General features: G+C 39.9%; 1 protein-coding gene across 9 annotated transcripts in view; it reads right to left on the reverse strand.

Annotated features, from left to right (window-relative positions):
- IL1RL1 (interleukin 1 receptor like 1) overlaps positions 1-18,292 on the reverse strand; it is a 101,280-nt gene that overhangs the window by 15,136 nt on the left and 67,852 nt on the right. The window contains exon 1 of one of the 9 annotated variants that reach the window (XM_021925136.2): positions 20-3,426. The exons of 6 other annotated variants lie outside the window; for them this stretch is intronic. The gene's annotated coding sequence lies outside the window, so the exon portion shown is untranslated. Of the gene's footprint in view, positions 1-19; positions 3,427-18,292 lie in introns of those variants that run through there. 2 more of the 9 variants (XM_009184849.4, XM_009184859.4) reach the window with 2 other exon arrangements.

The following is an 18,292-nucleotide window of genomic DNA, read 5'->3' on the forward strand; positions in this document are numbered from 1 at the left end:
ATAACTAATTGATGCTTACCCAAAATGAAAGACAGAGGGGATGAACTTGGAGTCAGTGACGGAGCTAAGAATAGTTTCCAGTCTATGTAGCTCCCTCCTCCTAGACTACTCACTCTCTTCTATTTTAAAGCAGAGACACTCCACCCATCCTGAAATTTGATTTGTGGTCAAATCTATGACTTGTTCAAAAATGCTGATGCATCATGTCCTAAGAATTCTTGATGTTGACAAATAAATATTTAAACATAAAAACAACATTGAGTAATCCCTTGACAGGAAATAATTGAATGATTTCCTCCTATTTTAGCATCAGTTTCTCAGGCTGAATAATAAATAATGCTTATTGCCTGTGCCCCGATATTAGGACACTTTCAGTTCTAAACGGTCTTGACACGGGGCCTGGAGGCTGCCTTTCCAGATATTCCTTGACACCTCATTTAGCAGACACCACTCAGGAAAGCTCCGTCAGCCTTGGCAGCATTGGTGCCAGGAGTTTCGAAAGCAAAGGTTGGGGAGAGGCAATGCAAAGTAAGCAGCACTTTCTGGAACTTAGAAATTCTCTGTCTAGGGTCCAGAATGTGACGCCATCCCATCCCAAAACAGATTTCAGCTCCTTGGATTTAAGTCCCAGTAGGGCTCTCTGCCTGGATGAAGAAAAACAAAAAAAAGGAAGTTTTTCTAGAGTGCAGAGAAAGAGAAGGAAGCTGTGACTAAGAAGCTTCCCTCAAGTGGAATGACAAAGGAAACCATAACCCTCAACTCTTGGGCTCCAGGTAAAACAAACTTCAAAAGCAAAATTTGATTTTAGCTATGCATAGTTGCGATGACTCTAACATGAGTAAACTCTACCTACGTTTATGAGTCATCACATCTCAGAAGGATTCAGGAACTAATTCCAGACCAATATAATAATATAATGATAATAACTAACCTTTCTTTAGAATGTCCTCTATGCCAGACACAGTCTAAGTGATTTACATGTATTAATTCCTTCATTCTCACACTCACCCAATGAGGCAGGTGCTATTATGATGATGCCCATTTTACAGACAAGGACACTGAGGCACAGAAAAATTAAGCAACTTGCCCACGTCGCTTCACATTAAGAGTTGAAGTCAGAATTTGAACCCAAGAAGGCTGGCTCTGAAGACTAGACTAGTCACAGAATCCAACTGCCGCTGCTTGTGGAAGGTTAAGAAAGGAGGAGCTGCAAAAGGGAGAGTTCTCAGTACATTTTTTGAGCCAGTGTCTTTGCTCCCCACGGGGGCTGGGACCACTCTTGAATCTCTTATCTGTCAGGGGTTTAGTCAGCCTTTTGGCATGTGGAGTGGCTCTGAGAGGAAGAGATACAGAGTCCTTTGACCGCTGGGAGAGGAGATTAACCATGAGATGTTCACCGTAAATTAGAGGAATTAGGTCTGCACATTGTTATTCTTGACCTACTTGTGGAAGTCCATTTCATCAGGATCTTATTGCAATTGGGGCATAAGATCACAGCCAGGAGCCAGCGAGTCTGCAACGGTGCCTGCGATTGCCCAAGTGCTGCGTAGGGTTTGTTCAATAAAATAACACAAACTAGGAATTGTTTTACATTTGATATCCCAAAACATCTTTTTAAAACATGTATTAAGTTTGAGCATTCATTCTTAAACTAGGCCACGTGAGCACTGGTTTCTCAGTTTAGAAAATAAAGCTTCCATCAATTTTAACATCATGATGAAATTCTGCAGGAGTATTTATTAAAGTTGAACTATTCCTGTAAAACAATTCAGTTGTTCATTTGACAATTCAGACTTTTCGTTCAAAGTGCAATCTGTGTGGTACTTGTCATCAACATCACTCAAATTTTATAGATAAAAATAAAAACCCAAGGATAAGACTGGTTAAGTAATTTGACTAAGTTCACCCAGTTGCGGCTGGGGTTGAAACAAGACTTGCTGAACTTCAAAGCCAAGGTTTTCTTTACCCCTAATGTCAACTAAAAAAGAGAACATTCTCTATGCCAGAGATTAGAGTGGTAAAGCTTTTCTTTTTATAATTGGGACTGGGTTATTAAAATAAGCTAGTCTATACTTTCTTCTTTGAAAAGAACTAAATCATTTTGGCTTCTCACTATTCAGGCACCACCCAACATAACAGAGAGTAGTTTATACCAACTTCAGACAAACTGGAAAAAGACAAGCTCTTCTAATAAACGAATAAAGCAAGGCATTTTAAGCACTCATACATTTCTGCCAACTTAATCAGAAACAGTATCTGCTTGTTTCTCTGGCAAATATCCACTTTTTAAAGACTTCTCATAACTACTATCCCTTTTCAGATTAATTTCAAAGAATCTAACCTCATTGAACTAGATTTTTCTTAATTTTGTTAAAGTTTTGAAATCTTATATGTGTCTGTTTATAATCTACTTCACTGACATATCCACAAAAAAAAAAAAACAAAAGAACAAACAAAACTTTATGTTTTGAGGGCAACAACTAGCTGCTGGCTTATGGAATGTGACACTCAAATACTTCCAAACTTAGAAGGCATCTTTCAAGACTTCTTCATTTGACTTAGCAGATATCACACTGAAATGTAACATGCAAATATCCTAACACATTCCAGAGCTGCCCATGTGTGGCCTGCTCTTACTGTAAACCGGTGTCAAAAGACAGAGAACTTGGTTACATTAATCTTGTATGAATTTCAGTGAGTCAGGCTCTCATTGAGTGACTCTCACTATAAGCCAGAAATGGATTTTTCCCCTTCATTTCATTAGAGGACAGCTGGGTACCATTTTTATTCTGTTTTTCTTTTAATTATTTTTTTCTTGATGAAAATGTTTGCAGGACCCGCAGCGGATGGGGCAGAACCAGCATGGCCCTAAACGGCCTGGCCTGGGCCTCTGGAGAATGTGCTGGACCCCCAAGCTTTATTAGCTGCGGTGCCTTGAGTAAAGTGCTTGCCTCTGGGATCCTTCTTGCCCACACTCTAAACTCGAGGCCCACTAAAGCCTCCACTCCTTCCCTCCAAACTCCTTCCTGCTTCACCCAATCCTCCCCTCCAAAAACCAGAAGACCCGTCTGAATGGCTATTATTAAAAACTCAAAAAACAGCAGATGTTGGGATGGATGTGGAGAAAAGGGAATGCTTATACATTGTTGCTGAGAATGTCAGTTAGTTCAATCTCTATGGAAAACTGTATGAAGGTTTCTCAATGAACCAAAAATAAAACTACCATTCACCCCAGAAATCTCACTACTTTTCTAAGGAAAAGAAATCATTATATAAAAAAGACACCTCTCCACCACTACTAGTATATTCACTGCAGCGCTGTTCACAATAGGAAAGTCATGGAACCAACTTAAGTGTCCATCAATGGTTGACTAAAGAAAATGTGGTACCTATGCACCAAGGATTACTGTGCAGCCATAAAAAGAATGAGATTATGTCCTTTGCCACACGGATGGAGCTGGAGACCATTATCTTAAGTGAACCAGTTAAGAAACAGAAAACCAAACACCACATGTTCTTACTCATATATGGCAGCTAAACCATGGGTACACATGGACATAAGGTGGAAATAAGAGACACTGAGGACTCCAAAAGTAGGGAGGGTAGGGAGTGATGAATGAAAAATTACCTCCTGGGTACAATATTCACTAATTGGGTAAGACCAATCCCCAATAGTATGCAATATACCTTTGTAACAAACAAGTACATATACCCTAGAATCTAAAATTTTAAAAAACAAACAAACAACAACAAAAAGAAAAAACCAGAAGAAACCAGCATATATTCAAGGAACAAGTGGAATTTACAAAAGCTTCATGTCTCCAGAACAGAACTTCTGATCTCCTCCAGCCTCCTTGCCTCCCTTGCCCCAAAGAAAAGTCAGTGTCGCCGGGCGCGGTGGCTCAAGCCTGTAATCCCAGCACTTTGGGAGGCCGAGACGGGCGGATCACGAGGTCAGGAGATCGAGACCATCCTGGCGAACACGGTGAAACCCCGTCTCTACTAAAAAATACAAAAAACTAGCCGGGCGAGGCGGCGGGCGCCTGTAGTCCCAGCTACTCGGGAGGCTGAGGCAGGAGAATGGCGTAAACCCGGGAGGCGGAGCTTGCAGTGAGCTGAGATCCAGCCACTGCACTCCAGCCCGGGCGACAGAGCCAGACTCCGTCTCAAAAAAAAAAGGAAAAACAAAACACAAATAAAGAGAAAAGTCAGTGTCTCCCATTGCCTTCTAATTGCAATGATGATAACTCCATGCTGAATGTTGGCTCAGACCAAGACTCCATTTATTATTGACTCTTCTCTTCCTCACATATTGGAAATGCAATCCATCAGGACAACTTATGGTTTCATCTTCAAAGCACATCCTACCTGCAATTACATCTCTCCATTCTCATGGCCACCATCCTTGTCCAATCCACCATGGTCTCTCACTTGGATTTTAATAACTGCTTCTAAATTGCTGTCCCTGCTTCCAGTTAGGAATAGACTCTTAAGTCTATTCCTAAAACAGATACTCTGGAGATTCTGTTAGAACCTAGGTCAAATCAAGGAGGCCTCCAAATTCTTCCACCTCACCCAGAGGAAAAGCCAACGTCTTTACAGAAGTAGGGAGGTCCCACACGATGGAACACCACCAATCACCTCTCTGACCCCTCCCCTCCAACCCCATATCCTCGTTGCTGTTCCTTGAAGGCACTAGGCACACGTTGTTCCTTCTGCCTGGACAGCTTCTTCCCATTACCCACCTCCTCCAAGAGCTAACTTACCTCCTCCAAGTGGGCACTCAGACTGTACATTCTCAATGAGACTTAGCCTGACTACTCAATTTTCTGTTCTTTTTTTTGCTTCTGATTTTTAAAAATTGTGCTGAAATTAACATAACATAAAATTAACTATTTTAAAGTGCACAATTTAGTGACATTTGGTACATTCACAGTGTGGTACAACCACTGACTTTATCTAGTTTCAAAACATTTTCACCATCCCCGAGTATAACCCCACACCCATTAACATGAAGTCCCCATTCTCCCTTTTCTACCACAAACCCATAGCCACCACCAATCTACTTTCTGACTCTATGGATTTATCTATTCTGAATATTTCCTATAAATGGAATCACTCAATAAGTGTCCTTTGTGACTGCCTTATTTCACTTAGCATAATCTTTCCAAGGTTTGTTCATATTGTAGCATGGGTCTGTACTTTATTGCTTCTAATGATTGAATTATATTCCACTGCATGTACCTACCACACTTTGTTTATCCATTCATCCGTTGACGGGCATCTGGGTTGCTTCTAGCTATTGACTATTTTGAATAATGCTGCTATTAGTGTCCAAGTATTTGTTTGAGTTCCTGACCAATCAATTTTTAATTACAATGTCTTCTCTCCCATTCCCCATCTCCTTAATGTCTAACATTCTAATTATGCATCATGTTTATTATTTTCTGTTTTATCCATTGGAATATGACCTCCAGAAGGCAAGATTATTTTTGTGAGTTTTGTCTATTGATATAGCTCACATGCCTGGAAGAGCACAAAGTAGGTGCTCAGAAATGTTTATTTATTATTATTATTTCTGAGGCAAGGTCTCACTCTGTCACCCAGGCTGGAATGCAGTGGTGCGATCATGGCTTACTGCAGCCTCCATCTCCCAGGCTCAGGTGATCCTCCCACCTCAGCCTCCAGAGTAGCTGGGACTACATGCACGCATCACCATGCCCAGCTAATTTTTGTATTTTTCATAGAGACAGGGTTTCACCATATTGCCCAGGTTGGTCTCAAACATCTGGGCTCAAGAGATCCACCCACTCTGACCTCCCAAAGTGTTGGGATTACAGGCCTGAGTCACCATGCCCAATCTCAGAAATATTTATTGAATGAACCAGTGCAGATGACCAGGGGATGTAATTTGGGATCCAAAAAATAAAGCTTTTATATATGGATCTGAACAAGAGCAGTCTAAATTTTACCATGCTCTTACATCTCTACCCTGAATATCCGTCTTATTCCTTTTATCTCATCGGAAGATGAGACCTGAGTCACCCTTGGGAGGTCCCAAGGGAACTCCTGGGCCAAGGAGAGATGGAGCATAGAGAGCCAGAAGAAGCTCTGTGGACTGCAGACACACAGGAAAAAGAAATGGGCTGTGGCCATGTGAAAAACAGCCAACAGTCTTAACAGTTTGCACATATGAAATGACTAAATCATCATTAAGATCCCTTCAAGACTAATATTTTAGACCACTGTGTAATTTCAAATTAATTCCACAGACCTTACTGCTGTGGTCTGCATTTGTCACCCTTTATTTAGTTCATGTGCATCTTCTTTTGTCCTGAGGTCAGGGTAACCTTATTCTCCCAGCAGCAGAATCAGCTTCTAAAGCTTCTATGGAAATCTAAAATCTGCATGGAAAAATTAAAGTACTGGAAATACCCAAGACATGGTTAAAGAATAAGAACAAAGTCAGATAACTTACACAACCTGACCTTAAGACTTAATATAAAAGCTACCATAGGGAAAACAGTGTGGTATGGGCATAAGGGCAGACATATTGATTAAAGAAGAGAGAGTCCAGAAGTAGACTCAAAAATATACAGTAAATTAATGTTTGATTAAAATGCCAACATAAGTTTATGGTGAAAAACACTGCCTTCAATACATAATGATGGAAAAATTGACTGTCTATATGAAAAAGCTCTACCTTACATTATACACAAAAATAAAATAAAAATGGATTGTATTACATAATAGAAAATCTTAAACCTGAAGTAGGAACATATTTTTTAAATGGATACAAAAATCACTAATCATGAAAGAAAAATAAATCATAGCTTGGACTTTATTAAAATTAGAAACTTTTCTTCTTCAAAGACATCATTAGAACTTGAATAGACTAAGCCACAGACTCAGACAAAATACTCATAATTTGCACATCAGATAAAAGACTTGTACCTATACTTCATAAATAACTCTTACAAATTCATATGAAAAAGATAAAATAACCCAATTTTTAAAATAAGGAAAAGACTTGAACTGATATTTCACAAAAGAAAATATATCAATGTTCAATAAGCACAGGACCAAGTGCTCAAAGTTACTAGTTATTAGATAAATGTAAACAATTAAAATCACAATGAGATTCTATTTCATAGCTAATAAAAATGTCTGACAATATCAAATTTTGGCAAGGATGTGGCGCACCTAGAACTCTCATGCATCACTGATAGGAGTGTAAAATGATACAATGGACATAGTTTGGCAGTTTCTGATTATATGCCTGCATTACGCTCCAGAAATTCTCCTCCTGGGGATTCACCTAAGAGAAGTAAAAACTTATGCACACAAAAAGACTTGTACACAAATGTTCATACCAGTTCAATTCATATAGCCAAATACTGGAAATAATGCCAATGACCATCAGCACATATATGGCTAAACTATTCTATATTCATACAATGGAACACTACTCAGCAAAAAACAAACAAACAAACAAACAAACAAAACACTGATTCACAAAATATAAATGAATCTTAGAAACATACTGAATGAAAGAACCCAGTTTTAAAAGAATGCATGCTATATGGTCCCATTTATATAATGTTCCCAAACTGCAAGGCCAGTGAGTGGGTACTTAGAATGGAAGACGAAGGGTGGCAATTACTTACAAAAGAGTATGAGAGAGATGTGTGGAATGTGTCAATTGAGATGATGGTTTCAGAGGTGCCATGTGTGGATATTTGTACCCTCCTCACCTCATGTTGAAACAGATCCCCAATATTGAAGGTGAGGCTTAAGGGGGAGTGTCTGGGTCATGAGAGTGGATCCCTCATGAATAGATTAATTCCCTTCCTCAATCCCCTCCCTTGGTAGTAAGTGAGTACTCACTCTATTAATTTCCATGGGAACTGGCTGTTAAAAAGAACTTGGCACTCCCCTACCCCTTGCTGCTTCTCTCCCATGTGATCTCTGCACATGCCAGCTCCCCTTAACCTTCCACCAGGATTGGAAGCAACCTGAGGTCCTCACCAGATGCAGATGCCCAGCCTTGAACTTTGCAGCCATTAAAACCATGAGCCAAATAAACTTTTTCTTAATAAATTACCCAGCCTCAGGTATTACTTTATAGCAATACAAAACAAAGACAATAGAGTATACATGTATCAAAACTTATTGAACTTTACACTTAAAAATGTGTGTATTTTAGTGTATATAAATTATATACACTATATATATATATATAAAACCTAACAGAAAGTTAAAGAACATCTACAGTATGACTCAATAACTTCCCCCTTTACCCAAGAGAATTAACAAACATATCCACAAAACACTTGTAAAAGAATATTCGTAAATGCCATATTCATAATACCAAAAATTAAAAATAATCCAAATGTCTAACAACAGGAGAATGGATCCTTATTTTTTTAATGTAAACTACTCAGCAATGAAAAGGAAGGAAATAGTGATATAATCACAGGATGACTCTCAAAAACAGCATGTTCTGTAACTCTGAGTTTGTTTCAAAACAAAAAATAATAAAGTCTTGCTCCCGAAAAAGTATGTTAAGCAGAAGAAACTAAACACAGAAGACTACATATTGTATATCATACTATAGGAAGCCCAACAATAGGGAAATTATAATCTATCATGCTGGAAACCAGAGAGTATGTGGAAATTTGATTGGAAAGGGGTGAGGGCAACTCTCTGCGAAGAAGAAATGCTGTTCTGTGCTGTAGGGATAATTATATGGATGATGATACATGGTGGATATGATTGCCGAATCTCATTCAACTGAATATGTAAGACTGATGCTTTTAATTGAATATTAGTTGTTTCTCAAAGTAAAAGAGTAGAAAATCATATTCTCCCATTATGTAATAGGAAGAGCACTGTATTGAAGTCGGGAGACCCAGATTCATTTCTGGGGTCTGTCACAACATGATAAATCTCCACTGGAGGCCTTGCCAATATTTTATCATCAAGCTCCTCATAATAAGCCAGCTGTAGAGGAAATGGTTCCTTTTCAAAAATTATTCATAGGACAAGTTGTCCTGTGAATAATTCTGGTTTTGATCATTTTTCCCTCAAAACCTTTAGCTAAGTTTCCCCTCTCAATTTATTGCCATTTTTTCCATGTAAGATTAAGGGCAATGGGACAGGCAACACAAAAGCATGAAGGACAGCCAGAAGGACAGCACTGTGGAATGTGAGCAGCTGAAGGCCTGAAGAGCAAAGACTGAGGTTTCCCAAAGAAGAAGGAATTCTGCCTCAAGACTACAACACAGAAATCCCGCCTGAAATTCCAACTGGCTACCCTATGGAATTCAGAGTCAAGACTACACAACACCAACTCTTATCTGAATTTCCGGTCTGCCAGCCTGCCTTGTATCCTTTAGATTGCCAAGCCCCACAATCTCATGAGTCAATTCCTTAAAATAGACAGAGTATAGATAGATTAGGTAGATACATAGATAGATAATCTCCTACTAGTTCTGTTTCTCTGGAGAACTCTAAGACAGCACGTACCAATGACAAGACTAATCAGACTAGTTGTTTGACTTTGGACTGTTTTAAATGTAATTATAGTGAACCACACAATAATTTTTTACCTTGACCACTTAAGAATGATTTAATTTTCCTCTTAATCTCCATCATCTCAAATTTACTATGTATTGCTGATATTTCTGTGAAACAATTTCACTTGTGTTTTCTACAATTTCCTTTGCTTGGAAGATTTATGATTCCTTGGTGATTTTGATAGGTTTGAGAGAGAGACTGGGTCATCTACCACCACTGTGCTTCCTCCAGTAAATTCATGTTTGCAGCCTTAAATGTAGATGCATCAAGTAATTATTCAGACCATAAAATATCAGGAGGGTCGGGGGCAGTGGCTATTGACTCATCAGTGGTAAGGATGTCAGTGTTCTAACATCTAACATGGCTGCACATACTGACACTGCATCAACTGGGCTTAGAAAAGCAAATACTGAACCCAAACAACCAGTTGTTCTGCATCAACTGAGCTTAGAAAAGCAGAATACTGAACCTAGACAACCAGTGAGGGTTGTTCTGTTCATGCCAATCACTGCTCCTGTTGCTAGGGATACAGCAATGCACCACACAGAACAAAGGGAAACAAAAAAACACCTGCCCTTGTGGAATTTATGTCCTACAGGAGAAGGACAGCAAGTAACATAAAGAAATAAAAATAGTTATAAAAGATTTTAAAGTGTGATCCACTTAAGGAGAAAAATACAGCAGAAGGAGAGCAATTTTAGGCCAGATGACCTGGGAAGGCCAACTAGGAAGGAGACATTTAATAAACAGCCCAGGTTGAAGGGGCAGGCAGCATTAAAGCCCTGTCATGGAGACAAGCCCAGTGTGTCCAAGGGTCAGCTGGGAAGCCATGTGGCCCAAAGGGCATAAAGAACTCCACAGCAGTGAGAGCTGATTGGAGAGGGGTAGAGACTAGATTGCGAGTGAGTCACCCTGAGCACCCTGGCTTTTATTCAGTGTGATGACGACCACTGGAGTGTTTCAAGCTGAGGAGTGACATGACCTCTAACTCGACGTAGGTATTAAACACTGTGAGTGTGAAAATACTCTTAAGAATGACAAGGGATGAGGTATCCGGGTGAGACAGAGACGGTGGCTACGACCAGGGCAGGGAAGTGCAGGTGGTGAGACGTGGTTGGGATGCAGATAGATTTTGAGGGTAGAACTAGTAGGACTTCTTAAAATATCGGGGGAAACCAGCCCCCGATAATTCAACGTAGCTTCTTTTCTATTTTCCCTAAGTGTCGGCCGGTCTGAGAAATAAAAGGAAAGAGGAGTACAAAGAGAGAAATTTTAAAGCTGCGTGTCCAGGGTAGACATTACATGTCGGCAGGTTCGGTGATGCCCCCTGAGCTGTAAAACCAGCAAGTTTTTATTAGCAATTTTCAAAGCAGAAGGAGTGTACAAATAGGGTGTGGGTCACAGAGATCACATGCTTCACGGGCAATAAAATATCACAAGGCAAGTGGGCAGGGCAAGGTCACAAGGCCAGGGTGAAATTAGAATTACTAATGAGGTTCCCGGTCTCGCTGTGCATGCATTGTCATTGATAAACATCTTAGCAGGGTTCAAGACCAGAGAATTGGTCTGACTAGAATTCGCCAGGCTGGAATTTCCTAATCCCAGCAAGCCTGCGGGGACTGCAGGAGGCCAGGGCGTGTTTCATCCCTTATCTGCAACTGCATAAGGCAGACACCCCCAGAGCAGCCATTTTAGAGGATGCCCTGGGAATGCATTCATTTCCCGGGACTGTTAATTATTAATATTCCTTACTGGGGAAAGAATTCAGCAATATTTCTCTTACCCGTTTTTGGTAATAAGAGAAATATGGCTCTGTTCTGCCCAGCCCACAGGCAGCCAGATTTTAAGGTTATCTCCCTTGTTCCCTGAAAATCACTGTTAACCTATTCTTAAGGTGCCCAGATTTCATATTGTTCAAACACACATGCTTTACAAACAATTTGTGCAGTGAACGCAATCATCACAGGGTCCTGAGGCGACATACATCCTCAGCTTATGAAGATGATGGGATTAAGAGATTAAAGACAGGCATAGGAAATTATAAGAGAAATGATTGAGGAAGCGATAAATGTCCATGAAATCTTCACAATTTATGTTCTTCTTCTGTCACAGTTTCAACAGGTCCCTCCACTTAGGGTCCCTGACTTCCTGCAACATTGATGGACAGGATATGAGAGCAGTCAAGAGAGGTCTGGGGCCCTGAGTAACTGGTCAAATAGGGTTGCTAGTTAATGAATGAGGAAATGGTAGGTGGTGTAGGTTTTAGAGTAGGATTACACTAGTTTTGGCCATATGCAGCTTGACACCGCATTAGACACAAAACTGGAGATGTGAACTCATCGGTAGGATGAATATTTCCTTCTGAAATTTAGGAGACATATTGGGCTAGAGATATAAATTTGGGATATGTCAGTGTATAAATGAAATTAAACCCATGAGACCAGGTGAGATCTTCAAAAGAGTGGAAGTAGCTAGGCCATGAGGGCACAATAGAGCAACTTTTGATTTTCACTGTAAAACATCCCAGAGAATAAGTGTTCATCCTTCCCTGAAGGACGAATTTGGATCTCTACGTCCAACACTGCAGACGTGGTGAGCATCTGGCATGAAGTGACCCTGAGTTCTGACCCAGGTCAGCTGCACTGCTCCCATCAGCTTAAAGATGACACTGGGGTAAACACAAACCAAAGCTGTGTGAGAAGGCATTGTATAGGCACCAAACATGTTTTTGCTTTTTTCCCCACCATGGGGTAAAAGAAAATAATTCAGGACAAAACCTAACCCACAGATATTAAGACATTTTTGTTTTGAAGGTCTTCTTATAGTTTATTAAAAGGTAACAGAAAGAGAATAAAGAAAAGTTTTTTTAAAAAAATGCAAAAGAAAGGGCCGGGCATGATGGTTCACACCAGTAATCCCAGCACTTTGGGAGGCTGAGATGGGAGGACTGCTGGAGCCCAGGAGTTCAAGATTAGCCTGGGCAACATAGTAAGTCCCCATCTCTACAAAAAATTTAAAAATTAGTCTGGCATGGTGGCACATGCCTGTGGTCCCAGCTGCTTGGGAGGCTGAGGCAAGAGGATCACTTGAGCCTGGGAGGTCAAGGATGCAATGAGCCATGATCATGTCACTGCACTCTAGCCTGGATGACAGAGTGAGATCTTGTCTCAAAAAAAAAATAAAAGAAAGATAAAAAAGATACTGATGATGCACCCCAAAATTCTATAAGGGCAGAAATCCAGCCTTATGGCCTGCTGGATCACTGTAAGCACCTAGCATACTAGCTGACACTGAGTTGGTGGTTAATAAATACTTGGTAATTGTTTGAAAAACACAACTCATAAATCCACACCTACATGTACATTTTATCCCCTGATCAAATGTATTTAAGTGTGAAGGCTAATATTTACTTTTCATTTTGTTGCATCCCCCTTTCTTTTCTGTTCCTCTTCTGTGACTGCACTGCATAACAGTTGTTCTCATTGACAATATTTGTATCTAAAAAAAATTGTTCCATCAAAGCATATTTGTTAAGAGAAAGAGTTGAATCTTAGCTAGCAGAGGCAGTTGGTTACTCATCACTAGCAAAGGGGAGGGAGATATATTTGTGATTATACAGCATTTGTGTTTTCAAAATGTGTCCTATGGACAGTCACTTCAGGATATTTTAATTGACTTCTCAGTTAGAAAAAAAAAAAAAAAAAAAAGTGTAAGAAATGTACAGCCAAACACATTGAACTAAGTTCTATTCCCAAAGGACCTTTGAAACCTTTTAATAAGCAGATATTTCTAACCACCAGGAAGATATAGCCTGCTGAGTTTTCTGAGCTGATTTACTTAATTTTTAACTCTTTTATCTTAGAATCTCTTGTTTGTTTTGCTTTGTTTGTTGTTTTGCAATAACATTATAGAATTTGAATCCACTTTGGAAACATTGCATTGTTTCTTTAAATTTCAATTTTGTTAATAATTAGTTTAAATTATGATGTCTTTATGCTGTTGTCAATATCACCAATTACCACCATGTTGCTTAGGAATCCTCAGTCCTGCATCTTCCCCTTACCTTGAGCTATAAGCAGCCTCTGTCAAAGTGGCACAATTCCTCCAACATCTTTCTTCAGGACCCACAAGCTACTGCTTCACATCTCCTCTTCTCTCCACCACCTCAAGTTTCAGTCCTTGAAGCACTTTTCTTTTCTCTCCACACTCACTCCCCACATTATGTCATCCAGTTAACTGGTTTGAAACACCATCTCTATACTGATTACACTCTTGCAGTTACACCTGCCATCCACACTTTTCCTCTGAACTTCAGGTTCACACGTCCACCTGCTGACTCGACGTCTTCACTTGTCTATATTCCAGACATTACAAAATTAACCTAACCAAGAATGACTCCCTTTTCTTCCTCCCAAAATCTGCTCTTCCAACCATCCTTTTCATCTTGGTTGATGGCAACGTCATCTTTTTTCAGCTGCACAGATCAAAATCCTTGGAGGCATCCTTATACCTCTCTTTCTCTGGCACATCACTCTCAAGTCACCAGTAAGTCCCAGTGAACCTACTTTCCAAATACAGCCAGAACTCAGCCATGTGAGCACTTCTCATGGCCATCTCTGCTGATCCAAGCCACCACCATTGCACTGGTCCTTCCCTTGTCCCCTGTAATTGATTTTCAAAACAGAAGCCAGAGTGATCCTTTCAAATTACTCTTCTCCTCAAACCTCTGCTTTACCCAACAAAAGCCAAATTGCTTGCAATGAACAAGAAGACCCTCTAGGGGTCTGCCACCCCTCCCCTCTCTAATTTACATCCTGCTACAACCCAATCTTAACTCCACAACACGTGCACTTTTGTCCTTCCTGTTGCTTGGCCTCCCGAGCCTGCTCCCACCTCAAGGTGTTGCACCAACTGTTTACCCTCTCTTGCATTTTCTTCCTCCAGGTGACTGTGTGATTCACTCGCTCACTTTCTTAATGAGGTCTGTTCTCCCCAACCCTTTGACCAACTAATCCTGTGCTCCCAATCTTCCTAACTCTGCTTGATTGTTTTTCCTCCATGGCATTTATAACTTGCAACACACTGAATACCTGACTTAAACATCATGTATATTTCCCGTTTTGTTCATTTATGTTTCCCCTCGGAGATCCTCAATAAATACATATTGAATTAAAAATAAATGAATGGTCTATGGTTGAGTTTATATGAGGATCAAGTTTCTCTCTAAATGTATGTTTACTGAAATCAAATCCTTTTTTTAATTTTTATAATAGATATGAGAAAATTTTTATAATAAGTTAAAAATCTATGAAGTAATTTACATACTGAGTTTGTTCTCATTTTATGTGAAAAAAATCACAAAATCTTATTTACTCATCAACTACCACTTTGTAAAGCTATACATGGGAGAAAGTCTAATAGGGAACATAGAACATTAATCAGCTTTGTTGTATTAAAGAAGTGAGTTGATGAATTACATTTTTTATTATTCTTAAACTACCTGTAAGAGTGTAATATTGTTTGGGTAATTACAGTGCATTTTAAAATGTATTTTGCTGAAACATTTTAATTTTAAAGAAATTGCTCTGATTTTAAAATATTGACCTTATAAGCAGCTAAGTGTACATGAAAACATCATTCAATGGAAAATAATAAAAGAAGACATGGAAATAATACAAGTACTGAGAGAGTTGTACAATTTCAGAATGCTTTGAATCAATCAAATTTCTAAGTTGATCCATCATTATACTGGAAGTTTGACACTCAATCAGAATCAACTTTGCCAATTACAAAGAACTCTTCTTTGGAATTTTGGTTTCTAAGGGTCACACTTTTTGCAATATAATAGTTTGTCTCTTAAATAGTCTGTATCTACTACTAATAAATAGTAGCTGGGTATCCATATTATGTAACAGAAGGGAAATGAAATTGTACATTTTTTTAGGTAATTCTGGGAAATTTTTACATAATTTTAGATAAATCTCCTGGTAATTCTGAAATACCATTGTGGTTGAAAATGGGCTATATTGAAAGGTTTGATTGCTTTAAAAAAAAATTAAACTCTCACTTCTCTTCCAAGTTGCTGCAAGATGAAATGCTCCTTTCTTTATCTACGCTGTTCTCCCCTTCTCTGAAGAAGGAAATTCTATCATAGGGCCCAGGAACCTGAGCAACTGTGTTACTTATTTTAGATCCTTGGTCATTCTAGATTTTCTCAGGTTCAGCGAGAGAATATCTATGCCCACCAGATTACATAAAAAGTATGAGATGTGGTTTGGGAAATAGGATAAAGACTTATAAACTGGCATTCGGGATGTGGTTTATGGAAAGTCTTAAGGTAAATGAGCATATCTCAACTCAGGGACAGACAAGTCTTAGCAGCTCTCCTTTTATCAAACAAATCTTATTTCCATTTTCTTTCCATTTTTCTGTGCTCAAGACATGTTTAGCTAACTGTAGAGACTGCCAAAGACAATCAAATCCTTTTTAATGTGAATATCAGATGTAAGAATGCTTTCATTATAAGGGTGAAACTAGAAATCAGAGGTGAGTGAATTAGCCCTGGATCTGACCCAGCGACCAGAGGCACAAACCATCACTGGCAGATTGAGATATGGGGAGGATGAAAGTGGCAGCAAACAGCCTGAAGACAAAGAAAATGGAAAAACCAAAAGGAGCCATGTTTACATTAGACCTCTAATTTCCTGAAAATACTCCCTTAATGAAAGCAGGAGCCAAACCCACTTTAAGTAATTCATTTCGTTGCTATGATTGAGGAATGTGTTAGTTTCAAAAATCTTAATGTAGATTATTTTTGAAAAGGTTGTTCACTTTGCATGGGGACTAGTTTTCTAGATAATTCCTCTAAAGGGTGATTTTTCCAGTGTCTTCAGAGTTTGTGTGTACGTTTGTAATCTGGCACAGACTACTCAGGGAGCATAAAGCAGCTCAGATTTCCAGAAACCACTACTCAAGAAAAAAAGGCGAAATGAAAAGAAAGTAATTTTGAACATTACGACCCCAAATCAAACAAGGTTTTGCTCAAGAAGAAAAAAACGATGAGGGAATTCCTCACTAAAGTCTCGGTCTTTACCCATAAGTTCACTGTTCCTAAAGAGTCATGAAATCCAAGAAAACTTGTCCTCAACATGGGCATCAAGAGACTCTGATTTTCTTTATAGTTTGAGGTCTCTGCTCAGATGGTGAATCAAAGACATTCAGCTATAGTGTGGGGTTCTTTCAGCCAAGCTTGCAGCAAAAGGTACATGATATTTTCGGATCGTAACACCCCAGAGTGAAGAGGAATTACAGAAATGCTGACTGGTCCTGTGGGTGGACAGGGAGAGTGGAGATTGGGGAGGATGACCAGCAACCCCAGGGGCATCGACATCATCCCATTCCTTTTCCCCATGGCATACACCCCCATTCAGGGAGCCTCAGTTGGGTGGCAGTGGGGCTGAGAGGGCAGAGGCCCCATTACTCAATGACTCTGACCTCAGACATTCCATCACACTTTGACTGCAAGGCTCCCGAGAGGAAGGCATAGGATGTGTGGAATCCTCATTAGGGGAAAAATGTCAGACTGGCATTACCAAGGGGAAGCAAAGAGAGAAAGCAGGTAAACTGTAAGTCTGCCTTTCTTCATGGCCCAGGACACATAGCTCTTCTGAGCAAATAACTCACAGTCTTCTTGCACCCAACTATCACCAAAAACCTGCAAGTTAGCTCACTACAACCTTGGCATTATCAGTACTGCACATAGCACCCTGGAGCCCAGGAACTATCCTATAAATATCCAGCAAGCCTTTGTTTCTTTGCAGTCAGCTCCTCTCTGGCTGTGCTGCCCGTTGCAACCTTGTAATGTATTTTCATACTTTCTCTAATAAATCTGCCTTTCTTTATCTACAACTGTCTTAGTAAATTATTTTACCCCTGTACCACCAGCCCAGATAGTTGTCGCTCACCTATGACAGGGAAGTATTCATTCCAATCATAGAATGAGCTCAAAATTGGCCCCTCATATCCACACTTAAGTCATGTTTAACTAAGTTGTCACAGACAAAAGTGGTCTTAGATAGGATCTGCAGTTGTTGAAATTAAAGACTACCCACCCACCTGATAGGTTATCAAGTCTTCTCTAAATCTCAGTTACATCTTGGTGGACACCATCTTTATTCTGTGTTTTTCCATTAGGACAGCATCCCCTTCTACCCAGGGCTCAGTCACACCCAACTCCAGAGCCAATCCCACAGACTCAGCCCAGCCACACACATGCCCAGGTTTAGTCTTGCTGTAGGGAGCCTGGGGCCCTCACCAGCGCTGGTTGGAAGTACAGGATTAGAGTCAGCAAGGACTTGGTTTCATCCCTACTTCACAGCACTATCATAAGAATGGCAGGATATGGTGTGTGGAAAGTGCTTGACTCAGGGTCTAGCACATAGTCTCAGTAAATGTTGATTGCTGCTGCTGCTATGTTATTTCAAGTGTACTAAGGACAAATACAACCCAGACAAGTTGGAGCCATCCTACCCTTGGCCCACAATATTTTAAAGATGTTTCTGTCATCACCCCATTTCTCCATTCTCCTCTGTGTCTGAGCCAAGGCCTCAGCCTCTATTCAGAATCCAGATGCCCTGCCTAGCTAGCCCTTTCCCTTTTCTCTTGGAACTGGACTCTTGGTTCCTGTTAGATTTTTGTTCTAGGACCAGAGGGA

The sequence above is a fragment of the Papio anubis genome, chromosome 14 (assembly GCF_008728515.1).
Source record: "Papio anubis isolate 15944 chromosome 14, Panubis1.0, whole genome shotgun sequence".
Lineage (NCBI taxonomy): Eukaryota > Metazoa > Chordata > Mammalia > Primates > Cercopithecidae > Papio > Papio anubis.